General features: G+C 45.5%; 1 protein-coding gene and 1 long non-coding RNA gene across 3 annotated transcripts in view; one reads left to right on the top strand and one right to left on the bottom strand.

Annotated features, from left to right (window-relative positions):
- Window positions 1-12,349, bottom strand: part of LOC127230303 (uncharacterized) — a 55,794-nt gene extending 43,445 nt beyond the window's left edge. Inside the window, exons 1-2 of one of the 2 annotated variants that reach the window (XR_007835173.1) lie at window positions 11,940-12,349; window positions 7,150-7,202 (exon numbers count right to left, since the gene is read on the bottom strand). This is a non-coding gene — a long non-coding RNA (uncharacterized LOC127230303). The remainder of the gene's footprint in view (window positions 1-7,149; window positions 7,203-11,939) is intronic. The other variant, XR_007835172.1, reaches the window with a different exon arrangement.
- The window catches only part of LOC127230298 (GTP-binding nuclear protein Ran), a 1,116,469-nt gene that overhangs the window by 235,520 nt on the left and 863,392 nt on the right, over window positions 1-17,557 (top strand). The window lies entirely within an intron of this gene.

The following is a 17,557-nucleotide window of genomic DNA, read 5'->3' as shown; positions in this document are numbered from 1 at the left end:
ACAGGCTACACTCAAACTCTTGCTCCTCCTACTTTAGTCTTTTGAGTGTTGGTATTGTAGATGTGAGCTACTGTGCCTGTCTTCTTTCTAGTATTTGTGCCTATCAAAATGCTTAGGAAATAACTACCTTCTTCCTCTCCTGCAGTTTTGTTCATTTCTGTGTCTAGTGTGTTGAACATATACTAAGCAAGCAGTTAACAAATCTTTTTTTCTCTGGTAATCTATGTTCATCATTGCTTTAAAATTAGACACACAAATACACACAATGTCTTACACATATATGATTTGCCTGAATTGGGTGTGGTGGTGTGCTCATGGACAGCTAAAGCAGGAAGATTATGAGTTTGAGGTCAGCCTTGGATCTATATAATGAGACTTTGTCTAAAAAGCCCCTTTGCTGTTTCCCATATTTTCCCATCTTAGTAAATTTCAGTTTTCAATCACTTCATATTATACATTCTTAGCAATTACTTATAGCCATTACTTCATTTTCATATTACACATTCTTAGCAATTATTTATAGCTTTTACTTCATATATAGTTATACTTCAATTGAAAGCGGTGTTTCTAGTATCATATATATATATATATATATATATATGTATATATAATGCTAAAATGTTGCATGCACTGACATGAATGGTGGTAGTGCTGCCTGTAATTTTAGCATCCAGGTGGTACAGGCAGGAAGATTAATTCACATCCAGCCTTGCCTATATCATGAGTTCGAGGCCAGTCTTGGTTATGTGAGATCCTGTCTTTAAAAAAAAGAAGAAAAGTAGATACTATCAATAGACAAACAGGCTGCCTCTTTGTCTTCTAAGACACTTTCTGACTCTTTGGTCTTTCAAGGGAACTTAGATACAAAGATTCTATAGTTTTGCTATTTTATTCATGTAACATGATTTTTAGTAAATTGTTCCCCAATATTCAGCTTAAAAACAAGATAGTTTACTAAAGGAAAGCATATAGAGTTATAAAAGCATTTATATATTGGTAACAATATTTTCAGAAATAAATGTAAAAACTGTATACAAATAATTTGAGTCTTGGTATTTTCATAGAAATCTTTTTGGCAATCAGGTCACACGGTTAATATGAATAATTAGCTTTAGGAAAATCCCTAGTTTCTTCTATACAAAGAAATAGGAGAAATGACCCTGTATCTCCGCAATACTTAACTATCCCTTGTTGCCTTTTGACAGAACACAGCCAGGTTGCTGAGGCATCATAATAAGATAATAAAAGTGTACTTCATGTTTTCCACAATAGATTTTCAAATGGTTGAAGTGAGAGTAAGTCGTTCTCTGGCCTCCCTTTCCACCCATTGTCATCCAGCAACAATCAAGTTAGGGAGCGAATACTGAAGGCAGTTCTAGTGATGGTACTGTAACAGCAATTCAATGGTCATATCCTCTCCCTCCACCATCAAAATGCCAGTACTTAGCGTGTGTCACAGATTTCCCCATAGTGTGATGGGCTGTCAGAGTGCTATCATCATTCAGTGTCATTTCTAGTGCATAGAGAAGCACACATTAACATGAAACTATGGAGAAGAGAGATCTCAACTTTAGAATTTTTTGTTTTACTGACATTTATGTAACAGACCCTCTGTTTATAATTTCAGAAGTTTGGCTGTGTAATCCTTTTAAAAACTGAGTTGCAGGATAGTTTGAGGATTTGTTTATATTTTGTAGCCACTTCCCAGTTGAGAGGTTGTATAACGGTAGTGATGGTGGGAAACACCAAAGCAAATAACAGTTCCCAGCTAGACATCAAAAGCCATGTTCTCACTTTTTGGCCATATAGAGAAACATCATATGCTATTTTCTCAGTTAGGGATAGTCACAATTTGACTAAATTATAGTCAGTGGAATACAAATGGAATGATGTCTATTTTTTTGAGACACACACCCCTAAAAGACTTTCCTTCTGGACTCAGTTGGTACAGTGGTTGCTTAGCATGCTCAGAGCCTTGGGCTTGATCCCTAACACTGCATACATTGGATGCAGGACATGTTGTTAGTCTAGGTACTCAGGGAATTCCAGGTCATCCTCATGTATACATCAAATCTAGGCTGGCCTGGGCTACATGAGATCCTGTATCCAAAAAAAAAAAAAAAAAAAAAAAAAAAAAACCTCCCAAAACTCTCCTTCCAACATACTACAACAGAAGACCCCTAGGAAGTCTTGGAACATCCATTTCTAAAAGCCTAAATGAAGACAGGTCTCCAAAACTCCTTACTGAACTATCAATTCCCTTCAGGAAGAAACAAATTTGAAGCATTGTTTATTTTGAGTTGATCTATTACAGCAATTAGTCTAACCTAATTTAACAAATGCAATGTCCTTATAGTGCACAATTTTGGTGGGTAGCATTTATTTTATAACGTGTGAATGTATTGCCATGGTTGAGAAGCTGTGTGACTAATATTCCTTCCAGGAGTGGTGTGATGCAGCTTAGCCAAACTGGCTCCCATTGTTCATGGGTTTCATGGTGGATGAGCACCAAGGAGTGTAAAGGCACTTTGTGTGTTCACAGACACAATACTGAAATGATATTCACTAGGAACCCTGAAAGGAAGGCTGCAGTGGAGGCTCAGTGGTTAAAAACTTGCTGTGTTCTTCCAGAAGACTGGAGCTCTGTTCCCAGCAGTCACTAAGCAGCTCACAAGCACCTGTAATTCCAGTTAAAGGGAATCTGGCACACCTTCTGGCCTCCACAAGCACTAAAATAGACTCACACATATGCTTAATTAAAATGATTTTTAAAAAGCCATTTAAAAACAAATTTAAATCTTAAAAATATTCTAAGAGGAAAGGTAAGATGAGGTCTTAAATCAGGTCTTTTCCTTGGATTTTGTTTAATATGTAACCATCACTGGTTTTGAGTCTGTAACAAGAACGTTAAGAGCCTCCTCTACCCAAATAGCTAGGTTGGTGAATTGAATCATATTCTTCTCAATTATATTTTTCTCAACTATTCTAACAAGTTGGATTGCGTGGCTTCATAGTTCCCTTTCTTCACTAGCATTCTGTAGTATATGACTGACACTAGAGAGCTGCCAGTAGCAACTTCAAGATTTAGAAACGTTGTGCTCAAGAGAAAGTATGTGCTGGCCCATGCTAGTGCGTGAGTATGGAAGTCAGAGCACAGTGTCTGAGAGTTGATGCTTTAGTTTGAATTCCCATGAATGATGAAGCGCTTTTACCCCATGAACCATCTGGCTGGCCTAAGTATAGTCTCTTAAGTGTTAATTTTCAGTAAAAATAGAAGAAAAAATTTTTTTAGATTTAGGGTGTTTTGTCTCCTGGGATGTTGAGTATCATGTATATCCCTGGGGCCCCCTGGAACTGTAAGCCCAATTAAACAGTTTTATAAGTTGCCTTGGTCATAGTTTTCTATTACAGCAATGGAAAAGTAACCATTACAAGCTCTTTTCTAGATAATTTTGCTCTTTACAAATGTTTGGAACACCCTACCCTGACCCCTGTCACCAGGATTATAGACCAAAGCTTTGTTTCCTGTCTGTGGAGGTTCATTCTGCCCCCAAGCTCATCTCACCCACACTTGGCATGTTTATGTTTTGTGAGCCTTTAGGAGTCTTAGAATTAGTGTTCTGTCCCTGATCCATCTGTTGAGTTCTGGATTCTACTTCATTGGTTTGGCCAATAACTCCTCTTGAATGTCTAATAAGGACTACTGAATTATCATCATCATCATTCATTCATTCATTTTTCTCTTTATCTTGTCAGATGTCACAATATTAATCAGATGGCTAGGTTAAAAAAAAAACAAAAAACAAAAATCTAAAATCACCATTTAATCCTCTTTGTACCAGTTTACTGTTGCCTATTAGCAACAAACCCTTTTAGATTCTGTTTCTGTGTTGCTGTGGTTGGTGCTCTGAAAAATCTACTTCCACTTTTCCAACTGAATTCCTTCTGTGTCCCATCAAGGAAGAACAAGGAGAGGTAAGCACTGCTTCATTTCCAGGCCCCCAGAGCATCACCCCAGCTGTCCTCCTAAGTACAGGGGCAGCAAGTGGCAAGCCCCCCCCCCATCCCCGTTTTCCCAGTAGCAAGAACAGTAACTGCTAACAGAGGTTGCTCCATTACTTTGGTAATGTTTTCCTTTTTCAGTCCTATATCTGCTTGACCAAATCCTTCTCCTTCCTCCATCCCCCTGCCCTGACATGGTCTCACTGTATAGACCAGATTGATCTTAGACTCAGAGATCCTCCTGCCTCTGCCCTGTCCCTGACCCCCACCCCCAATGCTGGGATTAAAGATGTGTGTTAATATTCCCTGGCAAGATACACTCTTTCTACTCTGTGGCTGCTCTTGAAATATTTTCTATGGCCTACAATTTTTTTGTGATTAAACCTATTTCTCTAGTCTCTTCTCCCATCTTTTCTCTTGTAACGCATTTCACTTTTTAAAAAGTTATTATTGCTGTTATGAGGATCAGATACAGGACCTTATTCGTGCTAAGAAAGCACTCTACCACAGTCTCCTCCCTCTGCCGTGAACACAGTGCTTTCCCTTGGGCCTTTTCAGATGCTATTCTCATTAGGTTGCCTGGGCCTTTGCCTAGTATACAACCTCTTTTTATTCAGTTCTCTTCTCAAATTCAAATTTATAGTCTCCTAACAACTCTATCTAAAGCCATGGTTCTCAACCTTCTCCATGCTGTGACTCTTTAATAAAGTTCCTCATGTTGTGGTGACCCCCCCCCAGCCACAAAACTATTTTGTTGTTACTTCAGAACTGCAAGTTTGTGACTGTTATGAATTGCAATGTAAACATCTAATATGTGACCCCCATGGGGTCACAACCCACATGTTGAGAACCACTGGAAGTTATCTCCTGCCTTCTTGGTGTCGATCTGGGTTCTTCTCACCACTACTTCCTGTCACACTCATCTGTTTTGTCGTCTCAATATAAACATTATAGAGGCAAAGGTGCCTGGCACAGAGCAGGGCCTCAGTAAGTTTCAGTTATACAGGTAAAGTTAAGGAACTGCAGGATTTGTAACAAATGCAGGAGGAAACAGGTCAAAGTAACTGCAAAGAAGACACTATCCCAGTGACACAAAAGTGACACAGTAATAGTTTCACTCATCTGGTACATAAAGCAATAAATGAAGAGAATTTCTCAAAACTAGGGAGCGAAGTAGATTTGCAGGAAATGTTCAAAGAAAATAGGCATGTAATCTTCAATTTTGAGGCATATCCTGGTTAAGCTACTTGTGTTGTTTCAGTAAGATAAGGTCTCATGTAGTCCAGGCTGATGTTGACCTTGATTTCTTGCCTATACATATTGAAAGTTGGGATTCTAAGCATGTGCTACCATACCTGGCTGTGGATAAGAAGATGATCATAAGAAATGAAGGAAAGCCTTTTCAGACCTATGGGCAGAACCCATAATTGTTTCCAAGAAAGGAGGACATCAGGCCAACCTCATCCTTCCTCTAAGCAACATTCATCAGAAAGCAAACTAATTAAATAAACTGCAGTTTTCAGCAAAGGCAGCACAACCCTAAACTGTAACATCTAAGTAACTGCCACCTTAGAGTTAATGAAAAAGTAGCCAACACAATGGTTCAGTGAGTCAGTGAGTAAAGGTGCTTGCTGCCAAGCCTGATATCTATTTGATCCCCAGACCCACATGGTGGAAGGAACAGAACTGACTCCTCCTACAAGCTGTCCTCCACCCTCCACGTGTACACCCACAAACACGTATGCAAATAAAATAATGTCATAAAAAAGAAAATGCAAAAGGAATATATATCTTTACACACACACACACACACACACACACACACACACACACACCCTATACAGCACATGGGAGCCTATGCTGGAAAAAAAAAAAAAGCATCAGTAAAGAGCAAAAATGAAGCATTGACTCAGGAAGCAGGATATGGGAACTAAGGTTTGTTGAGAACATCAAAAATTTAAATATAGATCAAAGCCAAATGATCAATGAAATTACAATTACAGAAAAGAACCAAACATTAAAAAACACCTCGTAACCATGCTTTTCTTGAAGGTGATTCTAATTTTGAAACATGCAGATAACAGCATTTTTTTTTTAAACGTTCAATATGAAGTAACTAAGGTCATTTGTGGTACAGAAATATTTTCCTAAATGCTTAGCAATTTCTGTCAGTTTGTCTTCAAATCCACATCCATGAAATTTTGGTCATTTTCATAGAGAATACTTCAAGGCTCATGCTTAATTAACATAAGGCCTTGTTCACATGATAGGAATTATATATTTTAATTGACTTTGGAAATATTCCTTTCAAAAAGTTAACTGTAAGACCCGGGGAGATGGCTCAGTAGGCAAGAACATTTGCTATCCAAGCAAGAAGATGTGAGTCAATTTCCAGAACCCATGTCAAAACTGTGCATGAGCAACACCCATGTTGGCATGCAGAGATAGCAGATCCTGGGAACGTGCTAGCCAGCCAATCTTGCCCAAAAGGCCAGCTTTAGTTTCAGTGAGAGATTGTCTCCCAAATCAAGTAAGAGTGCATTAGAAGTTATCCAATACTCTCTTCTGAGCCCCACATGCCCTTGCTTAGGTGCACACACAGGTACATACTGCAAACACTCCAAATTGTATTTTGAACTCATAGAAAGGTAAAGGAAAATAACATAAGTAGTTTGGGTTATTCTATTTAATGAAGTTAGACCATACTTGGCTCTTAGCTATCTGTAACTAAAATATTATTGCTATTTTTTGTTTGTTTGTTTTGTTTTTTTGAGACAGGGTTTCTCTGTGTAGCTTTGGAGGTTGTCCTGGAACTCCCTCTGTAAACCAGGCTGGCCTTGAACTCACAGAGACCTGACTGCCTGCCTCCCGAGTGCTGGGATTAAAGGTGTGTGCCACGGACACCCGGATATATGTGTGTGTGTGTGTGTGTGTGTGTGTGTGTGTGTGTGTGTGTGTATAGATGAATTCATTGTTGTCATTCATCATATTTTTGGAAAGCTAAAAGTTGATTATTTTTTTTATAATTATTATAGAGCTCATTCTTTTCCTTTGGCAGTTTATCCAGAGATGCTATGAGCAACAAGCCAGTGTCATAATTTTCCTTGTTTTTCTACAAATTGTCAAAAGTTTTATATACAGACTCACCCAATCCGATGCCTCTCACAAATGGTGAATCCAATGCATTTGTCTCCTTAAGTCTGTAAAACAGTTCACACCATGGGCTTTCAGTACTCTTCAAAGTTTCCAGGACTGATTTCAGTGACTGGAGAGGCTTCTGTAACTGTAGGTGTTGGCAAATTGAAAAACCTATTCCAGATACTTAAAAAACTCATCCTATACTTCTGTTGCTCTAGAACCAATTCTGGTGTCAAAATCTGTATTAGTGAGGGTTCTCTAGAGGAAGAGAACTTACAGAATGAATCTATAAATGTGTGTATATATAGAATGGCTTACAGGCCTTGGTCCAGCTAGGCCAGCAATGGCTGTTTAGCAATTGTTCAGTCCATGAGGCTGGATGTCCCAGCTGATCTGATGCCAGTGAAGAAATCAACTTAATCAACTTACGAGAGAGAAGAGGAAGCTGGCAAAGAGAAGGAGCAAGCTTCCTTTTTCTGTGTCCTCTTTATAGGGTGCCAGCAGAAGATGTGGCCCATATTAAAGGTGGACCTTTAATTATCTGGGTTAGATGTGTATCTTCCCATCTCAAAGATCTGCATTAGCAGTGGATTAGAAATCATTTCACTTCAAATGATTTAACTAAGAAAAAAATCCCTCGCAAGTGTATCCAGCCATTTGGGTTTTAGTTGATTCCAGATGCAGTCAAGTTGGCAACCAAGAATAGCCATCACACTAGGGTAGCAAGCATTCTGGCACATGGAACAACAGCATGTGCTAATCTATGGAGTACAGTTCGGTCGAGGCTGTCCCTCCTTCAGACTGCATTATGTCATCTAAAAGTGTTTACTTAAGTTCCACTGGGCTGCCTCCATGGTAGCTATGAAGCCACAGGGAAGTGGAATTGTTTGGGCCCTGATAACAAAGTATGTTAATGTAATCTGAATGCTGTGTCCATTAAAAAAAAAAAAAATCACTGCTGTAGAAGAATTTAAAAATAAAAAGTTTTTTTTTTTTCAGAAGCTACTAAAAAAAAAATCATTAAGTGACCCACAAAAGGCTCATAAATATCTATTTGTTCACTATATGGGTATAATACTTGACTTTAAAATCTATTTTTATTTTGTTTAATTATATGTATTGTGTGTGGTGCATGCTCGCGCGCGGGCGTGCGCACACGCGCGCACGTCATAGAGGCCAGAGGTAACAGATGTCCTTGGAATTGGGGTAACAGACAAATCTGAGTTTTCCAAGAATAGATGCTGAGAAGCAAACTCCAGTCCTCTGGAAGAATTGTACATGCTCTTAAGAGCTGAGCCATCTCTCTAGGCCCTGGATATACGTATTTTAAAATGTGTATATTATGAGTTTATAGTGCTTTTGACTCATAAACATAATTATGCAATTACAAAAGTATTTTGAATTGCCTTTAGAAGAACATGAATTTATTAAAGTAGCCCAACCACTATTTCCATCTCTAAAATGGAAGCATATTTAACCTAACACTGAAGATACATTGGTAACAGAAGCTTAAGGAGAATTGTAAAAGCTATAAGGTTATAGGGAATACATTATTTACCTTGATTATTCAAAGAAATGTGCTACTTGTAGTTCCCTTGACATAGTTAAGCTCATTTACTAAGTAACTGTTGATTTTAAAGTAATTCAGAATGTACTGTAACAATGGGAGACCACACAACTCTTATACTTTCTTTTTCACTGATAGTGTAAGTCTTTTCAGTCCCATTTTGATTTGGAGATAGTCATATTCTATAGTACATTTTGGCCTTGAACTCATGGTAATCTTCCTGCCTCAGCCTCCCAAGTGGATTGCAAGTACTAAGCACCAAGTGTGGCTCTTCTTGGTATTATAAAGGGAGCAACAGTGTTCTCTTTATTCTCAAGTAGCAGGACTGATATTACAGTAGCCATGCACTAAGGACAATACTGCTGTTACTTAGCCTTCTCCTTAAGAGCTCCCTCCTGCCCCAGACTTTCCCTGAGTATGAGTAGCCTAGAGTTCCTGGCTAACTAGCCTCTTAGCCTCTCCATGGCTTTAACTACTACCTATATTTCAGTGACCTCAGAAAGCCAGATTTTATCTCCAACACCCCTGGGAAAGGCCTCCCATAGTTAAAATTATGTGTTACTTGTCCTGCCCCGAGGTCAGAGCCTCCTCACCCAGAGACCAGAACCTGTGTAGCCTTTGCCTTCAAATAGCTAATGACTTCTCTTGGAGTCATCTTCCCAGTTCTACTAGCAGTTTCTTTCTTAGCTCATAGTTCTTTGATATTCCATATTTTAATTCTGGAGGACCCTGACAAGGCACAGTGAGGTTTTCCCTTAAGACTCTGAGCTGAGGCATCACAATAACTGGCTTACAGAGTAACCCTTTGAAGCTCCGTGATAAATTTTACTGTTGATTTGTAGGAGAAGAAAGAAAATCACTTTGTTTTGTGTTGGTTTTTTTTTCCTATCTCAAGATGATATCTGTTCACCCTGAAATGCTAAAAATAAAAATTCCTCGGCATGATTACTCTGAATAACAACGAAGGACCTGACTATCAATTTGTTCAGTTTCTTTCTTAACCCTTTGCAAAGCCCTCACCCACCATCCATCCCACATCTATCTAGCTGACTACAGGCCCCGATGTGCACTCTATTTTGTTCTCCTTTGGACACTCTTTCCTATTCTCAGCTGATCAACCTGGCTTTGGGCACCCAAGGAAACATCATCTTTTTTTTTTTTTCCCAAGAGACTCCCTAGGTTACACTACTTAAGGGAAGCTAGGCAGGCTAAAAGACTCACTTAACTCTTGCCTTCTGGCCAGCAGCCTCACACTCTTTCTAACTTATGCCCCCTGGGTTTCTAAAGCTGTAGGATGTAAAAATTAACATCACGAAACCCAAAAGAGCACTGACTTGTATGGCATTTTTACACACTAGTGAAGAAATGCAGGCTTCAGTACACACGTTTTTGTTGCACATTCTTGGAAGAAATTGGGTGATAAAAATGATAAACGTGTAATTCCACCAGGCCCGCCTTTTGATGCTAGATAAGTGTCACACACACCCCTGTTATAGAATATTGTGTTGGGACTTTGCAGCGTTAGTTCCCCTTTACTTCATTCTCTCTGTATTCCATGCAGCAGCTGTCTAGGAGAGGTGTTGGGTCTTTACTCCTGGTTCAGTAACCTCTATCCAAAAGCCTGCTAATGGTCATGACAGTCCCCAAATTTTCCATTTACTCCGGAAAAAATGCTCTATTTACACTGTTCTCAGTAGTCTTCTCCTCCTGACCAGTGTCTTACAACACAGATTTTTTTTTTTTTTTTTTTTTTTTTGAGATAGGGTTTCTCTGTGCAGCCGTGGCCGTCCTGGAATTTACTATATACACTAGGCTGGCTCTGCCTCCCCAAGTGCTGGGATTAAAGGTCTGAAAGGTCTGTGGCACCACCGCCCTACCTACAACACAGATTCTAAGAACCAAATATTTTTCTTTCATAAGACTTTTTAATTGTTGCTTCTTAACAGAGATCTTTGCAGTAATAGGGCGGACCGATCCCAGCGAAGCGTATTTCCCTGCTCTTAACTCACCTACCTATAAATAGCGCTCACCGAGCTGAGTCACCAAAACCCAGAGTTTCCTCAAAATAGCTCTTAAGGACTGCTGGAATCGAGTCGCTCCAGTGGGGAGGACTCTGACCACACACCCACCAGGCTGGGCCGTGGAGCCCAGCCACAGGATGGGTTCCTAACCACCTGGCGCCCAGAGGGCGAGTCCAGCGAGTGAGACCCTAGTCCCTCAGACCTCGAGGGCTGGGCTCAAGATCCCGCTGGTGGCCAGACTTGGCCTTGACCATACAGAGTTCTCCCCGCCCAGTTGGAGCTCGGAGCGACCGAGCGGGGGGAGGGGGGAGGAGGGCGCTGGCACCGGGCACCGCCCTCGCCCACTGAACACACAATGGGGCAAATGGAAGGCAGTCCAGCTAGGGTTTCAGACCCCCGCGCCGGCCTCCGGGCTGCAGCCAAACCACCTGATGACCTCGGACAACTACCCCCACCCCTCTGACGGTGCAGCAGGCTGTGGAGCAGCCCTGGGGGAAAGAAAACGGAAGTGCCACCCCCAGCAGGCAGGGTGGTGACGTCACCCCTACCGCCAGCCTGTAGCGGGGGTGGCTGCCCATCACGTGATCCACGCCCCTCCGAATCCCGCGCGCGCGCTCCCCCCGCCACCAGTCAGACTCCCACCTCTCCTGCCTCCTCTCCCCAACTTTCACCCTCCGTGCTCCCGCACCGCTGTCAACAGTGCCAGCTCCGCCCTTTCCCTTGCCTCGGCGTCCCCTTCACAGCGACGCGGTGGGCTTCGGAGCTCAGGTCCCCGCTCTGGGAGTGCTGGGTGCCCCCTCTCCCACCCTGCCCCCCAAACTCCGGGCGCGCAGGGCGCTGGGGCGGCGACAGCGCTTCTCCACTCATTCCTCCCGCCGAGGACCAGGCGGACTCTGCAGGTCTGCGCTCCAAAGGGAGCCAGAGGCACACACGGCCTCCCGGGAGCCCTCTCCCCTCACCCTGCGGCCCGCTCTGCACCCCCCTGCACTCCGAGCTTCGTCTCTCACGGGGGGCCACGCACAGATCGCCTCCTAGAGCCCCTCACTCACACCCCCTCCCCGGGTGCGCGGCTGGGGTTACAGATCTTTTGACTGTTGCTGCTGCGCCTCGTTCTATTTTCTGCCCCCCCCCCCGCACGGTTGCTTTCTAAAAGTGGAGGCTGGAGGAGGGAGAAAAAGAAGCCAGCGTTGAAAGGGGCGGTGCGCACTGACCTGTCAGCGGCGGAGGAAGACCCCCGGTCCGGGCGAGCTCTCCAGCTAGTGGGGACGCTGGAGCGCAGGGCTCGAGCGGAGCGGCGGCTGCGCTCGGCCAGGTGTCCCCTAGGCCGGTCTGCGCCGCCCCCTCCCTCGGCGCAGCGCTCCCCGCCCCAACGCCGGGGACCAGGGAACCCCCCAGCTCGATTTTTTGTGCAGTTTCAGCAAAGCTCCGAGGAAGTTGGTCCTTTTGTTCCACTATTTATAGATTGCGTCAACATTGCGAAAAGAAGAAGGCGGAGCGGTGGCCCCTCCCCCGCCCTTCGGCCGGCTCCCTGGAGAGAAAAGCCCCAGCACACGACCTAAGTACACAGCGCGCCAGCCGCCCGCCCCCGGCCTCCTGCTCGCCACTTCCCCCTCCCCCAGCTTGGGCCCGAGAGCTGCCAACCCCGTCACGTGCCCTCCCGGGAAAACCAGCTCCCGCGGGCTGTGCGCCTCCCGCCCGGTGCCGTGGCAGCGGCCTCCGCCCAGCTGCGCTCCCCAGCCCGTGGCTGGGGTCGCGAACCCCGGTGGTGCGCACGACCTAGGTACCGGTTCTCTCGCCACCCGATGGGGGAATCCTCGCACCCACGCCTCGTGCGGAGTGGCCCCGAGCGTCCTGCGCGCTCTTGCGTCTCTATCCCCTTCTGTCTCAGGGAGCGCCACCGCCTTGCTTGCCAGAGTGCGCGCGCGTTTGGGCCTCGCCTGGGAGCCCACGGCCTGGACAAGTCCCTCTGTCCCCTCGTGCGGCGGCACCGGCGGGCACTGGGTGCTAGGCCTCGCTCCGCGCACTGATGGCCCACAGGCGTGAGTGGTGCGGGGGTGGCTCGCAGCTGCTCCCAGGCAAAAGCGCGGGGCGCACGAAGCGCGGGAAGGACGTTCTCCCTCGCAGGTGCAGCTGGCTTTGCGCTAGCTTTATTCTGGCTTTTCCTAGCTGGTTAAAGACAGAGGAGTTTGCAGATCCTATCCTTGACAAGAGGAATACACTTATTGAGCACGTACTGTTCTGTCACAGGAGTAATTGAGGAAAAGCGGTAAAACTTGCCTTTAAACCCCGAAGACGAAGTGATAGGCCCCTCCATACCCCAAAGTGAAACTGAGCTCCCCGCTGGCCTAAAGCCTTGGCTGAGCTCGGTGTAAACAAGGAGGAGGTAAACACGAAAGGAAGGCCTTACAATAAGGACAAGCTCTAGTGGCTAGTTTAAGCGTAATAAACTTCCGTAGTTTCTGGTTCTTTTCCTGAGAGGTTGATTTAGAACGCAGTTGGACTTTGCAGGATCAGAATAAAATAAGTTAGCCACCAGATCTCTGGCTCAGGAAAACAGGCTGAGCTGGAATGAGGACAGGAAACGCTCTGGACCTTTCCTGGCAACTAGAGAGTGGTAAACAATTTAGAAGGACCTCCACCCACCCCCAAGTTCGGACCACCATCCCTCTCGGGCAGGGCCCCTACACACAGTGCTGGGCTTCCAAGTTGAAAAGAGGGACGGGTCCGAACCTGGTAGCGCTTTCCTAGGAGTTAGTTGGTGAAGCGATAGGTTTTCTTGACTTTGGGAAACCTTTCCAGGTTTAGGCCCGCTTTCTTTTCCTTTTTAAAAGAAGACCTCAGATTCTAAGGCTTAGAGCGTGAGTTTCAAGCTGGTCGTGTGTGCCCTTGCTTAAGAAAGGAAGCGAGACAATACAAAGCGAACTTTCTTGGTGGTAGCTTCCTTTCCAAAGCTTGGAGCTGCAGGCCTGACAGGCTTTGGTCGCCCACTCCTGGTGGTTTGTAGAGCCAAGGGGCTGAAGCTCGTTCTTTCTTCTCCATTGTCTTTGCAATTTATCCAAAGGCCCTAGCTACTCACCTTTCTGCCTTTCTACTCCATTCTGCTTTCAGCATTTGGGAAACAAGCATCTTAAGAAAGCAAATTCGTTTCTTTACAGTTTGACTGCAGCAGTATCTACAAGTCACGTTTCTTTGCATTTAGTAAACAAGTTAAGGCCTCCCGATCTTCCCCACCCCTGCCAGAGTCAGAGTTTGACAAGGCATGGTCATGGTTCCCGTCCCCTGTCTCCTGGCTAAGTCTCAGTGTCTCAGCTATTTTGTTAAGACACCCGCTTTCCGCCCCCACTTTGTTCTTTTCGCGGTCTTTCCAGCCGGAGAAGAGGGAACGAAAGTAAAACGAAAGCACTCGGAGCGCATCAGTCACAGCCACTTCCCTCGGGGCGTCGGTGGTAGGCCAAAGTGTGGGGTGGTAAAGATTGGCCAAGGTGGGGGTAAGCTGTTCTTAGAGGAAGCCCGGGAGTTGCTAGGTTCTGTTCTGGGCGGTGAGGCTTCCCCTACCTCCGGAAAAGCCGACATGGATTCTATACCAATCTTGCATGGAAATATTGAAGTTGAAGACTGTTTGGGACCCTGCAGAAGTGAATGAGTGTGGCACAGAGCGAGTTGGGCTTCCTGGCAGATCTCTTAGCGGAGTCTTGGCTAGGAGTGGAGGAGCGCCGCAAGGTCGCGCAAAGGCCTCTTGGGACTCCAGGCCCACTGAATTCTTGCTCTGCTCGAATTGGATAAGCACTCCGCCCACACGCAAACAACCAAAGTTCTATACAATTTAAAGACTTAACGAAACTCTAGGGGCATCTCTCTCCATTTCATGGGAGTCACTGCAGCCACAAAGACGGCCTGGGCAGGTTTGAAAGAGGCAGGTGGGAGGCCTTATGGACTGCAGACTTTAGCAGTTGAGGGAAGGCATCTTCAGGAGGTGAAGGTAACTAAACACAACTGGCGCTCTCAGGAAGGGCAGCTGGTGTCAATCTGGTCAGCTAAAATGTGTCCTGGCTTCCCCCACTTCCCCCACAGACAGCCAGCACAGATAGATTCGTCTTCAAGCAGCTCTCACAGTCTTCCCTCTAGCTCCCACCCCCATACTTTCCTTAACACACACTTTATTTTATTTACTAACACCTTTGTTCTAGCAGTCTCTGTGGGTCTGGGCAGGTGTTGGAAAGACCTGCAGAGGCTAAGTGAGTCGACGGTTTGCTCACCCACACCTGATCTGACGGACTTAGCAGACGACCATTACCCCTCCAGCTGCTCGAGGCGCTTTCGCACTGAGGTCATTCGCTCTGTAAAACCGGAGACAGGAGTCCTTGTATGTATTTGCATTGTTTGGACTAGGCTTCACCAATAATTTATTTAACCACATGACTCCAGAAATGGCCTTGTCTTTCAGAGCCGCAGAATGGCGTTCTCTAGGTCGAATCTTGGGGAGGCAGAGTTGATTTCCACCTAATGTTTTGTCATTCCAAAAGATGGGTTGGTTTTTTATTTCTACCCTCATAACCACATTGGTAAATACCAGACAGCCCTAACCGTGAAAAGGAAGGCCCACTCTACCCACATTTCTATTTACATTGGTGAGCGAGATACCCGTGAAATAGACACTCATGCTCTTATTAGCCTCCCCTCATTTCTTAAAAATAAAATTACTCAGCAAAAGCTGGTTTTGACTCAAGAGATTATAAAAAGGTCTGTTTTCACCAAGCTAGCCTTTTAGTTTCACGTATGGCTACTTTTCTCTCTCTTGAAAGTGACATTTTTTCATGAACCTGTTCCATAGGGTGTTGCTGCTAAAGTGGGCGCCTGTAACTATGAAGTTGCTTGTCCCTTCGGTTCTTTCTAAACAAACAGCAAGCGCAAGAATGCACGTGTCATTTTTTTTTTAAATTCTGCATTCTCCGTTTTATAATAAAAAATCACAACTAATGCTTTGGCTGAGCTAAGATTATTACTTAAATGAACAAACTTCTGTCCCTTTGTACAGTTCCTAGAGTCATCGAAAGCCCTCTCCTTTGAGCTTGCCACAGGAACCCGCAACAGAGACCTCGATGTCAAGTCCAGTTTGGAAACAAATCCACTTTTCTCGAGGTGAAATGGGAGCATGCCCAAGCGATGTATCTGGCTTTAGATTTTATGAGGAATATGATCTGGAAAAGGGAACGCCTGTTTCAGCAAGCTCTGTTAGAGTCCTCTTAGAATCCCTGCTGCAAACAGAGCGCCTGGCCTCGACCCACAGGGCCTCAGGCGACCTCTGGGCGCTGGGCTTTCAGTTAACCCCGTAGCAGCTAGCCCTTGTCGTGGCCTCAGCTGGGGTCGCTGGCCACAGCCGACTTTTCAACCAAAGGAGAAAGTTTAAGGTTGTAGATCCGGTGTCCTGAAAGGGGCTGGAGAAAAGGAGAGGCTGCGGTTAGTGCCAAAACCTCGGACACCTCGCGCTCGCTCCGAGGCGAAGAAAATTCCCCTGGGGGAAGCACTAGTTAGTGTTCCCGAGACTTTGCCAAACTCTCCACAGTCCTGGGGTAACGTTCCCACGCCCGCCCACCACCGGGTTCTTTCACAATCGAGCCTGTATTTGGAGAGGATTCGGCGTGGGCTAGGGGCTAGGGAGAGGTTCAGCAGCGGAACCCTCTGTTTCCCGCCCGCTCAGCCCAGGAAACCCTGAAGCGGTTAAAAAAGGCGCGACGCTGTGGGGCGTGGGGAGGGTGACACGGTTCACTCGGTGTGGGGGTAGGATCCGGGGGGCGGGGACCAGCGGGGAGCAAATGGTGGTAGCAGGCCAGAGTTTCTGCTTCTGGGGGCTGCTTCCAAGGAAAACGCGGGAGGGCAAGGGAGCCCGCAACAGGGAGCCCAAAGTCGGGATTAGGTCAGGAGAGTGCTCTGGCACCGGCTGGCTGCGAGGGAACTGACTCCCCGGTGGGCTTCTCCAGGAATCAGGTTCGACCTGTGCCTTGCCCGGGGCATCGAAGTCGCCAAATCGCCTTCAAAGCCGGCGGCTGTGCTTTGCCATTCAAAGCTTCAAAGCGGGTAGAGGGAGACTCCTTGAAAGTTGCACCCCTGGTCTTGCGTTCTCTGGACCCTCGAAGAGGGAAAGGGGACTCGACGACCAGAAGCTCAATTGAAAACGACCCAGAGTTTCCAATCTTGAAAATCTTACTGAACTATGCCCATTTTCCCTCCCAGAAGAAAAACCAGAGCAAGCCCAATGCCAAGCCTCCATGGCCCACGAACCTTGTGTCCCCGACCGCGCCTGCCCCTGCGGGCCACTGGGCGCTAGCTGCTCCTGAGGCAGCGGGTGTGGGGTGAGCAGGGCGCAGGGCTGGTCACTGCCAGGGAATCACGACAGGAAATGCTTCCTCCGGCTTTCGATCACCCTGTCATAACATTTGGTTGAATCTCGAAAGAACTTTTTTAGAAGTCCAGAAAAAAACAAAACCCAGCACAAATAGACTCACTACCAGACTTGCATCAGACAACCATTCCCCCTCCCCCAACTATAGTGAGACACACACACACCCTATTAATTGTAGGAATTGAAAATTTGAAAATTTATTTGCTTCCTTCCCACCTGATTCTCTTCTCTTCCTCTCCCCTGCCGCAACTACTCTGTCTCATTTTTCTTTTTCAGGTACTTGCTTCAATCATACTCCCTGCAACATTCTTAGCCCTCTGGCCTTAGATGGCTTCCATGACGAACATTACACACCCTCACAAAAACGACCAGCGTTTTGGTTCGTTTTAATGCACAGCCACGGAAAATTGTGCAGCGTTTGAGTGTGAG

The sequence above is a fragment of the Phodopus roborovskii genome, unplaced genomic scaffold, assembly GCF_943737965.1.
Source record: "Phodopus roborovskii unplaced genomic scaffold, PHOROB, whole genome shotgun sequence".
Taxonomy (NCBI): Eukaryota; Metazoa; Chordata; class Mammalia; order Rodentia; family Cricetidae; genus Phodopus; species Phodopus roborovskii.
The sequence above is the reverse complement of the archived record's forward strand: the minus strand, read 5'-3'. Positions and strand labels throughout refer to the sequence as shown.